General features: G+C 39.2%; 1 protein-coding gene across 2 annotated transcripts in view; it reads left to right on the top strand.

The window, feature by feature from the left end:
* Positions 1 to 829: 829 nt before the first annotated feature.
* Positions 830 to 18,552, top strand: part of PPARG (peroxisome proliferator activated receptor gamma) — a 131,528-nt gene continuing 113,805 nt past the window's right edge. The window contains exon 1 of one of the 2 annotated variants that reach the window (XM_080821667.1): positions 830 to 962. The gene's annotated coding sequence lies outside the window, so the exon portion shown is untranslated. The remainder of the gene's footprint in view (positions 963 to 18,552) is intronic. The other variant, XM_080821666.1, reaches the window with a different exon arrangement.

Raw genomic sequence — 18,552 nt, 5'->3', positions numbered from 1 at the left:
CTCAGTACATGAGATGGGAAGGAGGGACAGAAGGTATGGCCTCAAGTCCAGAAGACCAGAGGCTTTCTGACTGGGCATCTGTGACCCCTCTTGGACAGGTCGTCACGGAGAGCGGCACGAAAAGTAGCCGCCCGCAGACTATCCAGTACATTTAGGAGGCAGCATGCCCCAAACTGCTTCTGCAACCTGAGAAGTTGAGATTCCCAAGCCCCGCGTCCCCCCCCCACCCCATGTGTCCTGATCCCTCAGTGGAGGAAACACCGCTAAAGAATTCAAGAAATTCTGTTAATGAGTTTAAGAAATGCTTTTAATGATTAAAACTAAAACTCAGTCACCTTAAGGGACTAATGAGCACCGCTGTGAAGTACAAATGCAAAGGGGGGGGGGCGCTGAAAGTGCGCAGCGCCATTGGGCCCTCAATTAAAAACCAGATGATCCTAAATATGATTGAATTTTTTTAAAGAATGCCATTAAAAATAACAACTTGGAAAAAAGAAATCTCGCAGGGCGAAGGGTGAGGCATAGTGGAGTGGAGACGGAAGGCGGGCTCCGGAATCCCGCACCTCGGACTGATCCCAGACGTGACCGTGGGCACCTCTCTAAACTCTGTCCAGGTGCCGGCTTGGTAAAATGCGACCATTTCTGGGCCGCCTCCCAGCGGCGGCTGGGAGGAACAAGCGAGGCCGGATCGAGTGGGCGCGCGCCAAGGCAACCCCCGCGGCCAGGGGCCCTACTGTGCGCCACGCGGCGGGCGCCCCGCGCCGCGCGCTCTCCGCCCCCGCGTCGCGCCCGCCCCCGCGCCGTGCAGCGCCGCGCCCGCCCCCGGCCCGGCTCGGCCTCGGGCAGGCGGGGCCGACCGCACTCGGAGCCGTAACCCGCGCCCGCGCCCGCGTCGGAGTCGCCGCCTGGGGCGCTCGGGTCGGCCGCCGGGACGCCGGAGCCGGGCGCTGCCGCCGCCGCAGGTCAGTGTTGGGGTGCGGGGCGGCGCTGGGGGCCTGGAGGGCGGGGAAGCGCCGAGGGGTCGGGGCCCGAGGAGGGCCGGGGCTGCGGCGTCGATGTCGGAGGGGACCGGGGCGGACAGGTCCCGGCTGAGGGTCGCGGACGCACTGAGGTGTCCCGGCACAGAGCGAGCCGGCCGGGCGGTGGAGGGCAGGGGCTGCACGCGAGACGCGTCACAGGTTGCGGCGGCCGCGCACCGGGACACGCGGGGCGTGCGTCCGGCGCTCCCGGGACAGGCTCCTTCGAGGGAGCGCCTGGTCGGGGTCTGAGAGAACCGGGGACCTCCGAGTCCCCAGCGGTGGTACGCAGGCGTTCGGGAGGCGCTCGAGGGGAACTTTGGGACCGAAACGCGGGCTCCGGTGCCTCTCCGTCCCGCCGCCGCGGAGTCTCGTGCTCGTCTCTAGAGTCCTGGCGGCGGTCTCTGTGAGGGTCGGGGTGACAGATAAGTGAGGGGCACCCTCGAGGTCACCTAGCCCCGGTGCCCTTGAGCGCTGAGCTGGCCGTCAACCTAGTGGAGAGGCTGGGATGTGGGCCGGATTCCCCGGGGTTGTAGGGGATGGAGAAGGCGTGCGTCCCCCGCCCCACCCCAGTGTTTGGAAAGGTGGCATCGCCAGGCTGGGGGTTCCCACACGTGCTGCGCCTCACTGCCCGCCCTGTGTACTCTCCCTGAGGTAGGGAGAGGCAGGTAACTTAAACAGAATGCACAGGTCCCTGAATGCAGGGAGTGGGAAGTGGGTGTGTGGTTGTGGTACTGTCTGCCTCGGTATTTGGGGAGGAGCCTAAGGTAAGGAGGCAGAAACTGGGAGTAACCTATTCGCTGCTTTTATATAAGGTCAGTTGTTAGGTAAAGAAGGGGCCTTTACCTCTGCTGGTGTTCAGAAGGCTGCATTTCTAAATTCTTCTTGTTAGCTTCCGTTGCTTAGGTGAGTCGCCTCACTCTGATTGCGTTTTGTTGAAATGTGTTGGTGTGTCCAAAATTTGCGAGATGTTGATGACGACGATTGTAGTATATCGTTAGTATTTGGCTGTGCTCTTGTTTGAGCCTAAGAATCGAAATCACTTGGGTCTAAGGATAACTCACCATTGTCTTGGGAAAAGTAGTGCCAATTTTAGGAGAAATAAAGTAAAAAAAAAATAGTGATCTGTCAGGAAGAAGTTAAAGTTTGTCTGTTTTTCCTTTTCAAGTTTGGGGGATGAAATGTAAAATTAATTTTGTTTAAATTATCATCTGAAAACAAAACCAGGAAAGATGCTGAACTGAGTTGCAGGAACCCTTCTGCTGGTGAAGCTCCTCATTTTGAAGTACATTATTTTAACGTCAGCTGTTTTTTTTATCATTCATGAAACAATTTTAACCAGAGATGTTGAGAGAACAGTGAAATAACTTACTCTTTAAAAGTACCCAGGCACATCTTTTTCCACAGATCTCAGGTGTGCTCTGGCAGTCTCCCATCAATAGCTAAGGGATCAATCGATGACTGAAAGTAGAACCAAACTGATGGTGTTAGATGACTTAGGAAACCCTTCTGGTATAGAGACTAACATAGACGTTACCTCGGGCTTCTGTCTTAAAGAAGTACTTCACACTCTTGTGAATGTTTTATGGGAGACACACATGTTACCAGTTAGCATTCTGAGGGATGTTTCAAGAGAACCTGTTCAAGTTTTAACATAATTTTTTTTGTGTTGTCTATTTTCAGTCAGATTCACAGATTCATTCTGCAGTTAATATAGTGCCATAGTATTCTTTAATAATTAAAATTTAAAACTAATGTCGTGTTAGCCAAAAAAATGAAGTTTGTTACTAAACGATCTATTTTTGCCTGAGTACTTCGCATAATTTTTCTCCTTTATTTATATGTTATGTGATACTTCACTTTCTAATAATTATATCTTTAAACATCTTAGAATCAACTAGTGACCATCTCAATCTTTTATAATTCACTGGGATGGGGAAAAAAGTGGTTATTTCATTTTTAAATAAAAATTCTTTTTCACATTGAATAGTTTCTAGTCTTTATAAAAACTATAACAGCGGAGCGCCTGGGTGGCTCTGTGGGTTAAAGCCTCTGCCTTTGGCTCAAATCATGATCCCAGGGTCCTGGGATCGAGCCCCACATCGGGCTCTCTGTTTGGCGGGGAGCCTGCTTCCTCCTCTCTCTCTCTGCATGCCTCTCCGCCTACTTGTGATCTCTGTCAACTAAATAAATAAAATCTTAAAAAAAAAAAACAAAAAAAAACTATAACAGCATGGCATTGTTGATGTATAAAGATTTGAAGAACTCTGGGCTAAGACTTTTGGGCATTGTTTTTTCATTCCTTTAAATTTAAAAGAATGTAATTTTTTAAAAGTAAAACTCAGGTGTCCGCCAGCATCATATTCTTTATTACACTTAAAATATTTTGAAAATATTTTTGTGATTGGTTATTTTTAATAATTAGATACAGTTTTCTTTAAAGGGATAAATTTCCTTACTGTTCATTTCTCTGTATATTTCAGAATTACATTTAAACAATATGTCATAATTTTTAAAAATCACTATTAATTTCAAAATCCCCTGACATTTAAAATTTATACAAGAGACAAAGTCTGACTTTAGGAATATCAATTAGAAATGCATTACTGATCACGGCTAATTGCTTTTAGTAAGTTAGAGGACTATAAACAAATACTTATTTTCTCTCTTCTGTAATTCTCTGAAAATAAGACGTTTGCCACTAATCTTAACTATGAAGATAATTATGCATGTGAAAGCTGTGTGACAGCCGCTGCTGTGAAAACATACACCAGTATTGATATATTTCATTTAGTTTTCAGATTGTGAATTGGTTAATAACAAGAGACTTTCATGAAGCATGGAAAAAGTGTTAAATTAATACTTTACAAATGTTTTCATATACTTTTACTTCTTTCACAGGATATATGTATGTATCTATATGCTAATGGATAACACAGAAAATGTCATCCTTCTAATTTGTGGGTGACCTGATGAATTCATTTTCACTTGAACTTGGGAATATATGTCCTAAGGTGTAGCAAAATGTGCTAGAAGACGTTTTTGGTCTCACAGGTTTCCACTAAATAAATACCAGTTGTAGAGGATTTTTTGAAAAATCACTAGTCAAGAAAACTTGATTTAAGTCGCAAGTCTATTAATGTAAACGTATGCTCCCCACCTTAAAAACAAACTGAACTTCTAAGTTGCTTTTCTTATTTTTCCTAGCAGATCCCAACGTTAGGGTAGTTGAGGCCTAAAAACAACAAAAGGGCAGCGGTTTAAAGTGCTTATGAAGGTCCTTTGAAACTGATATAATTTAACTCCACCAAAGTACCGTAAGATCTGTGAATAGCCATCTTGCAAGCGTAGACAGCTCCTACATATCATACTTCAGTTAGTTTTATAACATCCTAGATAAAAATTTTAAATTGACGATTATTTGAAATCTTCCTGGAGTTTCTTATTTACTATTTGTATTTTATCACAATACAGAGGTATATTTTGAGAAGTTATATGGCATATGTTTTAGAGCTTATTTAATAAAAATGTCATGTTTTAATTTTTATTTACCTAAAATACTTGCATTGGTTGTTAGAAGGAAATTGATTCAAATACAATAGGCCATATTTTGGAGATAAGTTTTGTAGATGTTAAGCCAAAAACTGTCACCGATAGTAGTATATAGCATACAGTATATACATGTATTATTTGGCTTTTTTGAAGTTTATATAAGAAATATTTTTCTTCAACAATCAATACATATCAACATTTTAATACTGAATATTCAGAATATAAATGTTTACATTTCTCACAGTTTAGTTATTACAATGGGGTGAGTCACTTGTGCTTTTTCTCCCCTCCCATTGCTAAGCAGGCCCGACCCTGCTTAGTTTCCAAGATCAGATGAGCTCCCACGCAGTTAGGGTGGTAATGGCCATCCACTTTCTGACTGTCCATGTCCTCATCTGTGAAATGGGAAAAGTATTGCAATTACTGTTCTATGGTTTTTTTTTTTTTTGGTATGATTTTAAGACTTTATCAACAAAACTGTGTATCTTAAAAGATATGACCTTGCCCTGAATTTAACTGAGTAGATATTTTAAAGAGAACCTTCATGGGTATTCATGTCAACTCTTCTACGAATGCTGATGGTTCACTTTGGCACAAATTTTGAGATCATTGTTAAGACTGAACTGAAGAGGGGTGCCTGGGTGGTTTAGTCAGTTGAACAACTGACTCTTGATCTCAGCTCAGGTCTTTATCTTAGGGTTGTGAGTTCAAGCCTATTGGGCTCCACACTGGGCGTGGAGCATACTTAAAAAAAAAAAAAAACCCACAATAATTAAGAATGAGCTAAAGATAATGTTTGCTGGGTGGTGATCAATCTATTAAATGTTTCTGGAAATATTTCATATTCAATTTAAAATTGTATTTCCTATTTCCTGGTGATTTTGGATAAAAAATCAGATGACTATTTTGTTGTTGTTGTTGTTGTTTTACTGTTATTTTTGTGAGTCCTTTGTAGACACAGTGTGAATCCTCTTTTGTCAACATTGCCTGTCTATTGCGGTCCAGGTGTAGGTTGTGCTTTTATTTGATAAAGTTCGGTTCTTTATGTATTTTTATGGCGCACGTTGTGGGTACTTAATGTATGTTACCCAGGAGCAGGTTTGTTTTATCATGAGGCCTATGAACCTTCGGATCAAATGACAATTCGGTATCTCAGACTGAAAGACTAAACAGTGACCTGTACTTGTAAAAACTGGGTCTTTTCCTAACAAGTTATAACCAAGAATAGGCTTATAGAAACTTGAAACTGAGGATGCCTCTCAATAGCCCCCCCAGTTTACTAGTAGGGCATAATTGGACAAGCATGTAATTAATCATGCATCATCCAAATAATCATTTTAAATTCTACTTACAAATTATTAATTAATGCATTTTATTGTGAAGCGTCTCCTCTACAAGAAAGTAAGGGACTGGGATCCAGGTCTGAATCCCATTCTGTTCGTGGAATGTGGAGCTGCAGAGCCCGTGTAGGGACATGACTAAAGGGGTGAGGAGACAGAGGGCAAAGAAAGGTTTAGGCCAGTGCCTATAGGTGAGTGTTCCCTTTTCCGTGGGTTCCCCTTTGGAATGGGGAGTAGGGAGCAATATTAGCGTCTGCTCTCGTCATAGTAGCTGCGCTTTCTCAGTCATGGCTGTAGCCTCAGCTCTTCCAGGGACCAGGTCGTTCTCAATTTGAAAATCTTTTTTGCGACCGGGTGTAGTGAGTCCCTTCTCCCTGTGATTTCTCAGATATGAAGGAATGAAATGATGTCATCAGTTCATGCAACAAGAATCAATGAAAATTGAGACTTAAAACTTCATGATCGGGATTTAAACTAGATCATATATAATGTTTTAGTTCAGTTTGATTCAGTATCTGTTTAGGAAACATTTTTATTCCACTTCATGGCTTTTAGAAAATAAATTCATTGCTAGTTTAACTGATTCACTATTTTAAGAAAACACTCCAACTTGTAGACTCATCTAAGAGAGAGAGTTAACAATATGGATAAGACTTACTGAGACAGGGGTGCCTGGGTGGTTCAGTTGTTAGGTGTCTGCCTTGGGCTCAGGTCATGATCTCAGGATCCTGGGATTGAGCCCCGAATGGGGCTCCCTGCTCAGTGGGGAGCTCCCTCTCCCACACTCTCTCCCGCTGCCACTCACAAGCTCCCCCTGCTTGTACAGGCTCCCGCACTGTCTCAAATAAATAAAATCTTTAATAAAAAAAAAAAAAAAAAAGGCTTACTGAGACAAATTTTCTGACCTTCTGGAAAGAGTTCATATTAGCATAAACCTGGGGTGTGAATTCCTTCACAATTTACCACAGATAAGGAGAAGGAAGATATGAGGGAGGTAGAAAAACAGGGAAATACCCTGAGTAGGAGTATAAGAGATCTGTGTTGGTCAACTCCCACAATCATCAGATTGTAGTTACTGTGTGTAGACCTCAAATATAAGGTTGGTTTCTAAGAATTTACTCTGTTCCTCAGTGACTTCATAGAGTTTTAAAATAGCTTTAAATTCTGAAGTTGCCACCTAGCACTGTTATTCTCTCTGGCTGTAAAAGTTGCCTCAGGGGAGAATCTGGGAAAGTGAATGGAAAAAGGATATTCGTACCCTGTATGTTTAAGGAATAAATTTTCCTTCATAGGGAAGGCAGTAGGGAAACATACCTGTCAGGCTGCCTGAGTACAATGATGAAGTGCTGGAAAGAACCCCTTAACTCTGACCCCACCCCACTGGCTGTCATTCCCCCTCTAAAATTATATTTGTCATTTGAAAGTTTGAAGTCCATTTTCAAAATGCCGATATTCCTAGCAGAGTTAGTTCTTTAAATCACTGTCACCAAAAAATGGAGAAGTTAGTTCCTAGTTTCCTTGCTACCTGAAAACAAGGCCTTAGAGAACAGACAACATATGTGGGAGTTTAAAAAAGAGGTGATCTGGACAAGGAAAAATAAAATAAAAGTGATTCATGTTCCAGTTTCCCCATAAACCAGCTTCTATGAAACCAAATAGGAAAATAACCATTGGAACTAGCAGTGGTAGGAAAGGATAGATTCCCCCATATATGCCTTTATTTTTCTCTTAAAGATCAATACAAGTCTTCCTTGAACCATTTTTTTCCCTCAAAGAAAACAAGTTGTTATTCCCCAACATCAACATTCCTAGGAAATGTTCTCAAAATTAAGGTTATGAGTTAGTAGTTGGCAATCAAATATCTGAATATAACTTCTTGTTATGTCTTTTTATTTTCTCTGTGATGCTAGACAAATGATCTAGTGTCTCCATGAGTTCTTCTAGACGTTTAAAGTAGCTTCCTAGTATACTGAAATGAGGGGAACCTTTCAATCAGATCAGAAAAATGTATACTGAAGTATAAATAATGCTTAATGCTTTTGCAGATCCACAGATCATAAAACTTAACACGTGCTTTATTTTTTTAAAATTTTTTGCTCAAAAATTGTTATGGCAAGCCAACACATCTCTGATAGAAGTAGAAGATTACTAACTATGACAAAATCAAGTTCATTAATTCTTTGAGTCAGCTGCTGGGTAGGGTTTAACAGTTAGGATTGGGCTACCCTCATGCCCATGACTGAGCACATTGCTTTCTTGTTCACTTTTTTCACAGTGTTGCAGAAGTCGGAATCTAAAGCAGAGAATCTCGGAGTCCTACCTTACTAAACTTTGTTCTTTTCTATCAGTTGGTAATTACTGGTGTAAACAAACAAGTTTTTGATTACATGTGGAAAAGTGCTTAAATTTTTTCCCCTTGTTTTATGTAGTGGATAGAGTTTATGAAAGAGAGCAAACATGAATGGTGTATATATAAATGAAGAAAATACTTTAACAAATTATTTGCATATGTCAAAATCCAGAAGAGTGAAGAAAATACCCAGGCATTTGCCAATGTAGGATTACTACATGTTTTCCTAAAGTATTTGGAACTAATTAGAAACATCCTAGCTTTATTTAAAGATAATATAAAATATTTTTAAACTTCCCTTTTAATGAGGACCAAATTCGTTGGTGTTTAGGATTAGAGCAGAACAATGTCTTCAAAAATATAGATTATTAGTTTCTTTAAGCAGGTACTAATCGAGTTTCATTTATCTTCCTGTCTCCAGCATCTAGCACAGTATTTAGTACACATTCAGTAAATGTTTTAAAAAGGATGAAGAAATCATTGGTGCCTGGGTGGCTCAGTTGGTGAAGCATTTGCCTTCGGCTCAGGTCGTGATCCAGGGTCCTGGGATCGAGTCCCGCATTGGACTCCCTGTTCCGTGGGGGAGCCTGCTTCTCCCTCTGCCTCTGCCTCTCTCTCTGTCTCTCATGAATAAATAGAATCTTTTTTTTTTAAAAAAAGGATGAAGAAATCATCTAAGGCGGTGGTTCTCAAGTGTGGTCCTTGGACCAGCAGCATCAGCATTATCTGGGAACTTGGTAGAAATGTAAATTCTCAGGCCACACCCAGACCTACTGAGTCAGAAACTCTGGGGATGTGTTTTCACAGGCTCTCCAGGGGATTCTGATGGATACTGTTTTGGAACCCCCTTGTTCTTGCATCCCATACAATGGCCTGGCCCTGTTGATCAGTGCACTTAGTTTGGATTATTTTTAGTAGGCCTTACCCTTGCCTATAGTTAAGTTCTTTGCTGTATTCTCCCTATTGATAGACTCTTTGGGGATCATCCCATAAAATTAACCCCTTTGGCTTGGCATTGTATTACTTAAAGAAGTTCAGTGTTGTCAGTAAGCTTGTGTCACGAGAAGCTAGTCAGCTCACTTGTAGTTTGAGCATCACTGGTTCTTCTTACCTTAGAACGGTTGCTAGGAATCCTGAGCCTCCAGGATCAAAGACAAAACTTTGGGAATGGATTTTATAAGATCACCAAGGATGAGTCACCCCTAGAGGATCCATGTTAAACAGACTTACAAGATATGGGTGTAAGCTCCAATTCTGGTTTAGTAAAAGTAGAAAATACACATTTCCTGGTGATTATTAGTGATAGTTTTTTTTTTTTAAATTCTAAAATTCTTTAGTTCTGGAATTGAAGAAACGTGTACTCCTATATTTCTGATGTCACTGTGATTGAATTCAGGGTGCTTAAAAAGCAGTTGGGCAGTATATCACACACTGAGATGTTATACCTCTACTTCCGGAACATTTCCCAAAGACGTGGAGGATATAGGGAAAGCAATATACCCAAAGACTTTCATAAAAGCAATGTTATAGGAACCAATATTTGGAAGTAACTTTAATATTCAATAACCAGAGAACAGTTAAGTAAAATATGGTATGATTACTAGGTGGAATATCATATAATCATTAGTGACAATTTAGAAATGGTAATAAATCTGAAAAATATTAACTAAAGAAGTAGCATAAAAGTGTATGTGCACTATTGATTGCAAACTTTTATAAATATATGTATATGAAAAAGTCCGGAAGGGAAGGAATATCTAAAACTTATGATAGTTATATTAAGTGGTGAGATTATGGAGGGCTTTTTAAAAATTTTTATATTTTTCTCTCTTTCCCAAAGTTCAGCCAGTAATATAAAATTATTTCTGAAACTAAAAACACATCTTTATAGCTTTTCTGTTTTTTAGTATGTCTATAATTCTGATTAGTAAAAATCAAGACAAAGAGTTGATTAAACATTGAGAATCCTCTACCTATTTCCTGAAAGCCATTGATGATAACGTAAGGTACCACATGAATTCTTTTTGGTTATACCCAATTTTATTTCATACTTAATTTTATTTCACATATTGGACTTCTCTATACTCTTTGTTTGACTAACCTCTATCGGGGAGGAGAAAAATAACCTCATCTCTGTTACAGTCTCTTAATTTTCTCATTCATACATCAGATTTGATTTTGTTTATTTCTTTGGGCCTACACTCCCTATTTGATCTTTAGCGTACACTGACAAACAGAGCTTTTAAAAAATAGTTTCTGGAATTATTTTGATTTAAAGCCACCCTTTTAAAATTTTTTTCCTAAAAAATATGTATGTCTATTTTTTTTTTATAAAAATAAATGATTCCATGTTAAGGTAGTTATTGATAGCAAGGGAATTCAGGTTTCTAAAACTCTAGTCAGACTTCTGAGTGAACACTGTAAAAGGCATATTTTTAATATATAACATATATTTAATATATTATGTAAATATACATACACAGAGAAATACATATTTATATATACATATGTGCGCACACACACACATAAGCGAAGCAGTAACCTTTGAATTAATTAATTTTTCCTTTTTTCTGTTGCATTGTTCAAGAAATCCCAAAGGGAAAATTAAGTGGTTTTGCCTTTGACCCAGATCACAGGTTACATTTTTCTTGTCACTTTCTTTGGAAATTCTTTTGAGAAGTTTATATCAGCTTGATGTTTTTAGAATAACCATTATCTGAATGAAAACAGAGTTTTAAAAACTGCTAGAAATTTTTTGTCAGGGATATTGAATATTTCTGTCTTCTTTCTGCCTCCTCCATTTCTGCTGATTTAGTCCTCAATACAGCCCTAGGCAGACCTCAGCCAACAAAATTCAGTTTATAGCCTTGGAATTTGTGGGTAAGACACAGATTTCATGTGATGATACCTCCAAGGACAAATTGAGAAGAAGGTCCTTTTTAATGAAGACTGATTTGTTCAACAAATATCTATTGAGCTCCTCCTTTGTGCCAAGACTATTTTAGAGAAGAAGTATAAAGCAATGAACAAATTCCATCTCCCCTGGAGTTTACAATTATTGTTAACCAGATTTAACAAGAAGAGTAGTGGGAGAGGTGATATCTAAGAGAAGGCCACAGTTTTGGCCCTTCCCCTGTGACAAGACAGCATTGCTGGACCAACACAGAGTTGGTGGCTATCTTTGAGTTGGTTGTGAATAGGGGAGAACCTGCATCCTTGAATATTTTTCCTGGATCCCTTATTACTATATTATTTTAAGTTATATGTGTATATTGTGTGTTATGTATAATGTTATATTACATTACTTTGTGTCTCTCTCAGTAACAAATTTACTAACAAAGGAGGTAGAGTGCATCTTTGTTAATAAGGTATTACTATTATTGAAAATCCAAAGGACAAAGTGATTATTTACTTTGCAGAAGGATTATTTATTTTATGTTCTCACAGTGACTATATGTAAATGTGAACTATGCAAGTGAATTTGTAACCCCATTTCCAAAATATTATTTATACTTAATAGAAATATAAAACGAAGTTCATTGGGACTATCTGGTTAAAATTAAAACAAAAACAAAAACAAAAACAAAAACAAACCAACAACACTCTTTTTACCCCTGGCAAATAAAGTTAGCTACTTTTCTTTAAAAGCCTGTGAAGAAATTTTACATATTTAGAATATAATATTTGAGTAAAAGGAGATCCAGATATTATTTCAAATGTGCCTCCTTTGGTCAAATTACTTATTACAGCTATTTCCAAATTCCATATTCACATACAAATTGTCTCCCATTTTAATTCTGATGTTACAGTAACAGAAAATATTTTATTGACCACTTAAAAGTAAGTTCTGAACCATGTGACAGTTTGGGGAATCATGAGACGAATACACTTTGAAGGAATTCATGTGAAGTACAGTTAATCCATTCATATGTAGACTGACATGGCAAAGTAGAGTGGGGTTTACTTCAGATATAACCAAAATTCTCCAATTTTGCAGATTTTACTATAGTTTATTCAATTTCACAAACTCCACAGACATTTAATGAATGACTGCTTGCTTTTCAATACTAGATATTCTTACATAGGAAGGAAAATCTGCCTACTTGGAAGCATGGCCAGAGGGTCGGACTAATACTTCTCAGTCTTGAGAGCACACCACACTGGGTCGGTAAACCAGCATCTAGCACTAGGGAGGCAAATTACCACAGCTCAATAAAAGCTGAGAAAATAACTAAGCAGGTTAACACAGCATATTGGTTTGGTGTGCGTCTTTAGGCCATGCACATGATTCATTCTGTGTAATTCACTGTGTCTACTGGAACAATCTAGGATCCTGACAGAGCACCATACAGACACACAATTAATTTGTCTTTATTATGCACATGAAGTTTTTAAAGGTGAGGTTGATTTCCTTTGTCATACAACACATGTGTAAAATATTTATACTGGCCACCAGCTTTCGAATTCAGAAAATGCAAACTAATTTTAATCTCAGTTGAAGTAAAACAATAGAAGGCAGATCTACCCTGAAATGTGATTTAATGTGTTCCATATTCTGGATTACACATTTTATTTGCTGATTCTTTGCTGTCATGTCTTATAATTTTTCTGCACAAATTCTGTGTACCAAGCAAAATTGTTAATTCAGAGGACAGAAATGATGTTGTAGTTCTTATTCCTCTTATATAGGTATGTACTACATACCTTCCCTAATTCATGGTCTGTAGTGTAGGGAACTGGGTGTATTATCAGTGCTTTATAAATACTTCTAAACTTAATTTCCCTAATTCATAGCCTGTAGCCCGGGGGGCTGGGTGCATTCAAAGTACTTTATAAATAATTATAAACTTGATTTGATACTGAGGACAAGTTTATGCTTTTTTAGGGTCACTTGTATGGGATTCTCAGTGCTACTATTCTCTACATATCAAAGGAATTCCCTCAGTTACTCTCCAAAATGTTAATTTGTGGGGCGCCTGGGTGGCTCAGTGGGTTAAAGCCTCTGCTTTCGGCTCAGGTCATCCTGGGATCGAGCCCTGCGTCGGGCTCTCTGCTCCTCAGGGAGCCTGCTTCCTCTCTCTCTGCCTGCCTCTCTGCCTGCTTGTTATCTCTGTCTGTCAAATAAATAAATAAAATCTTAAAAAAAAAAAAAAAGAAAGAAAAGAAAGTCTTAAAAAAATTAAATAAAATGTTAATTTGTATTTTATTTAACATTTTTAATGATACATAATGATTTGAAATTAATGCCAGAAGAGATTTCCATTTTACTATTCTAAAGCGGGCAAAATGGAATATGAAAAGGGGGAAAAAATGTTAATTAGAGACTTCAGCATTCTATGTTGGATCTTTTAGTTGTTGTGGTCAGAAAAACAGGTTTTAAATGGCCTAAGGGCCAGAGCACTGTTTTACATTCCTGTTTGGAGGCTTCCAACGGCAACTGTAACAGATTCTATTTAGTACTACAACTGGAGAAAAGCTCATAATAATGTACAATAGAAAATGTCATTTAGACTTATTACTCAGGCATAAAATAAACAGGTTCCTTTCCAGACATTTCGTGAAGTATTAGATTAAGCACCGTCAAGTTTTGGCCTATTAATTTGTTTATAATATACAAAATAATTTAATTACTCTATTTCCTATATGAATCACAAGTACTATCATCATCATTATTTAACAGTTAATCTCCTTTCACAAGGCAGATAGGGGTTTATGAGCAACTTTAAATCAAAATGCCAAAGAAACTGATTTACATATAAAAGAAAAGCAAATAGAGGAACCTTTTCTTATATGGCCTTGTGACATCTCTGCCCACCCCCTCTTCTCCTCAGTCCTTCATCTGTGGATGTTGAAGGAAGATAGGAGTCTCATAGCCAAAGATCAATGCAGGGAATTTGCACCCTATCCAGCTTTTGGCAGCCTGCCATTATCCTTCTGCAACCACACCCGTTCACCTCCCACTAGGGCAAAGAAGGGCCCGACAGATACAATACCAGAGAGAAGCAAAATGGTAGGGAGGGTAGAGCCTGATAAAATGAAAGATGAAGAACTGAAATGGGTTTGAAGCCTTCTCTCATTAACGATCCAGACTTCAGTTTCCTCATTTTGTTATTCATTTGTATATGGCTGAACACAGTGGATTGCACACATGTTCAACTATGTTCTAGGCACAAAGGGAGACAGGAAGAAGGAGATTATAATCTACATGAATCAAAATGGGGTAAAATTCAAACATAGAACTTACATGATTAAGAGCTAGAAAATAAAATAAGACAGAAAACAAATGCAACAAAAATTCACAGAATGGTGGGTCAGTGTGGAGTGGACGGTATACCCTGAAAAAACCAGTACAGAAGGGAGGGTTTAAACTAGACTTGAGAAGTTAGGAGATTGAGAGTGTAACCTCATGGTGGGGGGAATAAACCTAAAAAATATACAGAAAAAGAAACAAAGAAGGGAACTAAAGTATGATTCCTTTAATATGAAATATCCAGAATAGGCAAATCCATAGAGAAAGAAAGCAGATTAGTCGTTGCTAGGGCCTGGGGGGAAGGGGGAAAGGGGAGGGACTGCTTAATGGGTACAGGATTTCCTTTTGAGGTGATTAAAATGTTTTGGAACTAGATAGAGGTGCTGGTTGCACAGCTTGAAGAATGTGCTTAATACCACTGAGTTGTGCACTTTAAAATAGTTAATTTTGTGTTCTGTGAATTTTGCCCTATAAAACAACAACAACAAAACAAAAAGTTTAGGGTTTGAGGCAGCCTAAAAGGAGGGGAAAGGAATTTCCAGTGTAAGAAAACAAAGCCTGGAAGAGTGCGTAAGCACGGATTGAGGGAAACTCTGCCGAGATCGATGCATTTGAAGTGAATGTAGCACGTGTATGTGAGTAGGAGAAATATGGCTGGAGACAGAGATTTTAGGTCAGATGAGAAAGGGTCTGGAATGCAGGCAAAGGAGTGTGGGTTTTATCTTATAAGGAGTGGTGAGATTCCAGGTCTTGAGAAAAAGAGTGAGATGATTTAATCAGGAGATTAATTCGGCAGTAGTGTGCAGGGAAAACAGGAGGCTATCGCAACATCTGGACATAAAATGAGGAGGGCCTGTAGGAACAAAGAGGTAGAGAAAATGAGACCGATCTGCTCATAAACCCTCCGTTTCTGGCTTGGTACAAGGTAAGTGCAAATTGGAGGATACACATTAAAAATTTTATATTGTCATAACGTGCAAGCCCATCATTTTGCATTCTACTGAAGTAGCCACAATGGATTAAAAAGTTCCTTCACCTCCGATTTAGAGCACCGCTGCCCTAAAGAACAAATGGACTGGACTTTGTGACTGAGTCCTGTGGGGCAGTCCTCAGCCACGGACTCATTTTTATGGCATGTTTACTATGTGTCACACACTGTGCTAGCCACTGGGACTGTTGCAGTAAGCAAGACAGACAGGTCCCTTCCCTTATGGAGCTTCCTGTGTCATAGACAGCTCTTTGTCACAGGATTGCTAGAAATTAAAGGGAGGCATGCTTCCGCTCAGCGTGAGGAAAGGATTCCAGTTGCTGCAGTTGGGAAGGCTGCCTTGTGAGGAAGCGGATACTTTGTCAGTAGAGACATTCATGCGGAATTTGAATGGCCGTCAGTCAAGGAGTCTTGTCTGATAGGACAAATGAACTAGACGTTTTATAGGGTGATACCATAGCAATTCCCTAGTCTGTAATATTAACTTCACAGACTTATTTCTTTTGCTATTGACCGTATTGGAAAACCAGTGTCTGCTAAGTGTCTGGACATTTTCGTCAGGACCCGTAATTACATTTCCCTAAATTTGAATGCACGTTCAATTTTAAGCATATCTGTACGGTTGGTTCCATAGTTCTTTTTTTTTTTTTTTAAGATTTTATTTTTATTATTTGACAGAGAGAGAGACAGGGAGAGAGGGAACACAAGTAGGGGGAGTGGGAGAGAGAGAAGCAGGCTTCCTGATGAGCAGGGAGCCCAATGCAGGACTCCATCCCAGAACCCTGGGATCATGACCTGAGCTGAAGGCAGACACTTAACGACTGAGCCACCCAGGCCCCCCCCCCATAGTTCTTTTTAAAGAAAATACGGTTCTGATGGGTTCTCAGCCATCATTTAACTCCATCTTTAATATTTGTGGTAAGTTCCTCTTCCAAGTGATGTGTTTTACAAGTAATGCAATATCTACAGAAGCGAGTTATCTAAATCACAGTCACATTGCTGATCTTAAAATCGTTTGTTCTTCCTCCTGTGATGTATTGCTGTGATTGAACAAGACCAGCCCTGACTACCCATTTTGGTAATGTCTTCAGTATTCCATTTTGCTCTGGGTGAAAGTTCAAATAACTTTTATTATTCAACGTTTTTATTTAGTTATTACAGTCTTCCAACTGTTATTGTTAACATTTAGTAGCTGGAATTTTCACAGATTAATTGCACTTTGGAGGATCCAGAGGACTGACTCCCACAGGAGTGATATTCTCACTGGATTTTGGGGAAAATTCTGAAGTGCTTTTAAGTAAGGGACATTATAGTCATAAGAATTTTTTAGTGGTTATGGTATCAGTAGAAAAAGTTTGGCTGCAGAAGAAGAAAAATCATTTTTCTTCAAGTCTATTAGAATATTTTGTTAAAATAGCCCATTTTCACTAAAATATGTATAAAAATTTAAATTGTATCTAGAACAGTATCTGATATGTTGTGGGTTCTCAGTAAATATTTATTGAGTATTGTTCATTGAATGTGGAGTTATGGTGGACAAAGCACTTCGAGTAGAAAAATTATATGAGCATAGGTACCAAAGTAGGGAAAATAGGAGTTTATATAAAAGCAGAGATAGTCTCCTAAAGGTAGAATTTGTATGTAATTACCAATGTAAAAACTTTGGTGGTTTCTTAATTTCTGTACAGTATATAAAATACCAATAATGATGACTTCTGATGCTTATATCCAAAATGAATAGATGAGCTTAAATGTAAAAAGTTATTACCCATGACTAATCTGGATTTTCGAGGTCTCCTGGCTGTACCCTCAGTTCCTGCTCTAGCTCTTCTTCTAACTTCCTCTTTCCCATTGCCCCTCTCCTCCTCACCTCCCTCATTTTTGGTGTTTCTTACATTCTGTCTCTTTTTTTCTTCTTTTTTTTCTGTCTCTGTTCCTCTCCCTCGATGGCTGTTTTCCGTTTTTCTTTCTGTTTCCCAATTCCTAATATCTCTCTCTTTGGTTGGGTCTCTAATATGGAAATTAAATGTACTTTTATCTACTAGTCAAATGATGAAGTAGGGACATTCTCTGAATTTAACATGAACAAAATGTTCATGTTTATGAACATGTTTATGTTGCTCTTTCTGAAGTGAAATGAAATTGGTTATCACTTATAAATGGACTCCAATGGGTTTTATAAAAGATTTTTGAATCACTAATCTTCACACTGGGAGAAGGGGTTCAATGGACCTTGATTTGTAAATTGAGTAAAACATAGTAGCTTGTTGAGGTAACTCCTATTTGTCTCTAACAACCTTAGTTTCATCTCTTTTTTCCAAATGTCAGCTATACCAGATATATCACATGATCCTTCATCCTTTTTTTTCTTTAATTATTTTTATTAACATATAATGTATTATTAGCCCCAGGAGTACAGGTCTGTGAATATTCAGGCTTACACACTTCCCAGCACTCACCATAGTGCATACCCTCCCCAATGTCCATAACCCAACCTCCTTCTCCCTACCTCCCAACCCCCCAGCAACACTCAGTTTGTTTCATGAGATTAAGAGTCTCTTATGGTTCATCTCCCTCCTGATCCCATCTTGTTTCATTTTTCCCCTCCCTGCCCCCCCCCACAACCCCCTGCCCTGCCTCTCAGATTCCTCATATCAGAGAGATCATATGATAATTGTCTTTCTTTGATTGACTTATTTCACTCAGCATAATACTCTCTAGTTCATCCACATTTATTATGTCTTCATATATGCCATTACACAAGAGCTGGAACTTTTGTCTGTTTTGTTCATTCTTTATGCTCGGTGCCCAGAACACTGCTAACAAGTATCAGATGCTCAATGAATGATTGTCGTTTTTTTATTTCAAATCTACTGTCTCATTCTACTTCTTTTTTTTTTTTTTTAAGATTATTTATTTATTTATTTGACAGACAGAGATCACAAGTAGGCAGAGAGGCAGGCAGAGAGAGAGGAGGAAGCAGGCTCCCTGCGGAGCAGAGAGCCCGATGTGGGGCTCTATCCCAGGACCCTGAGATCATGACCGGAGCCGAAGGC

This window comes from Martes martes (genome assembly GCF_963455335.1).
Source record: "Martes martes genome assembly, chromosome: 1".
Classification (NCBI taxonomy): domain Eukaryota; kingdom Metazoa; phylum Chordata; class Mammalia; order Carnivora; family Mustelidae; genus Martes; species Martes martes.
This window is presented reverse-complemented; position numbering and strand designations above follow the sequence as displayed.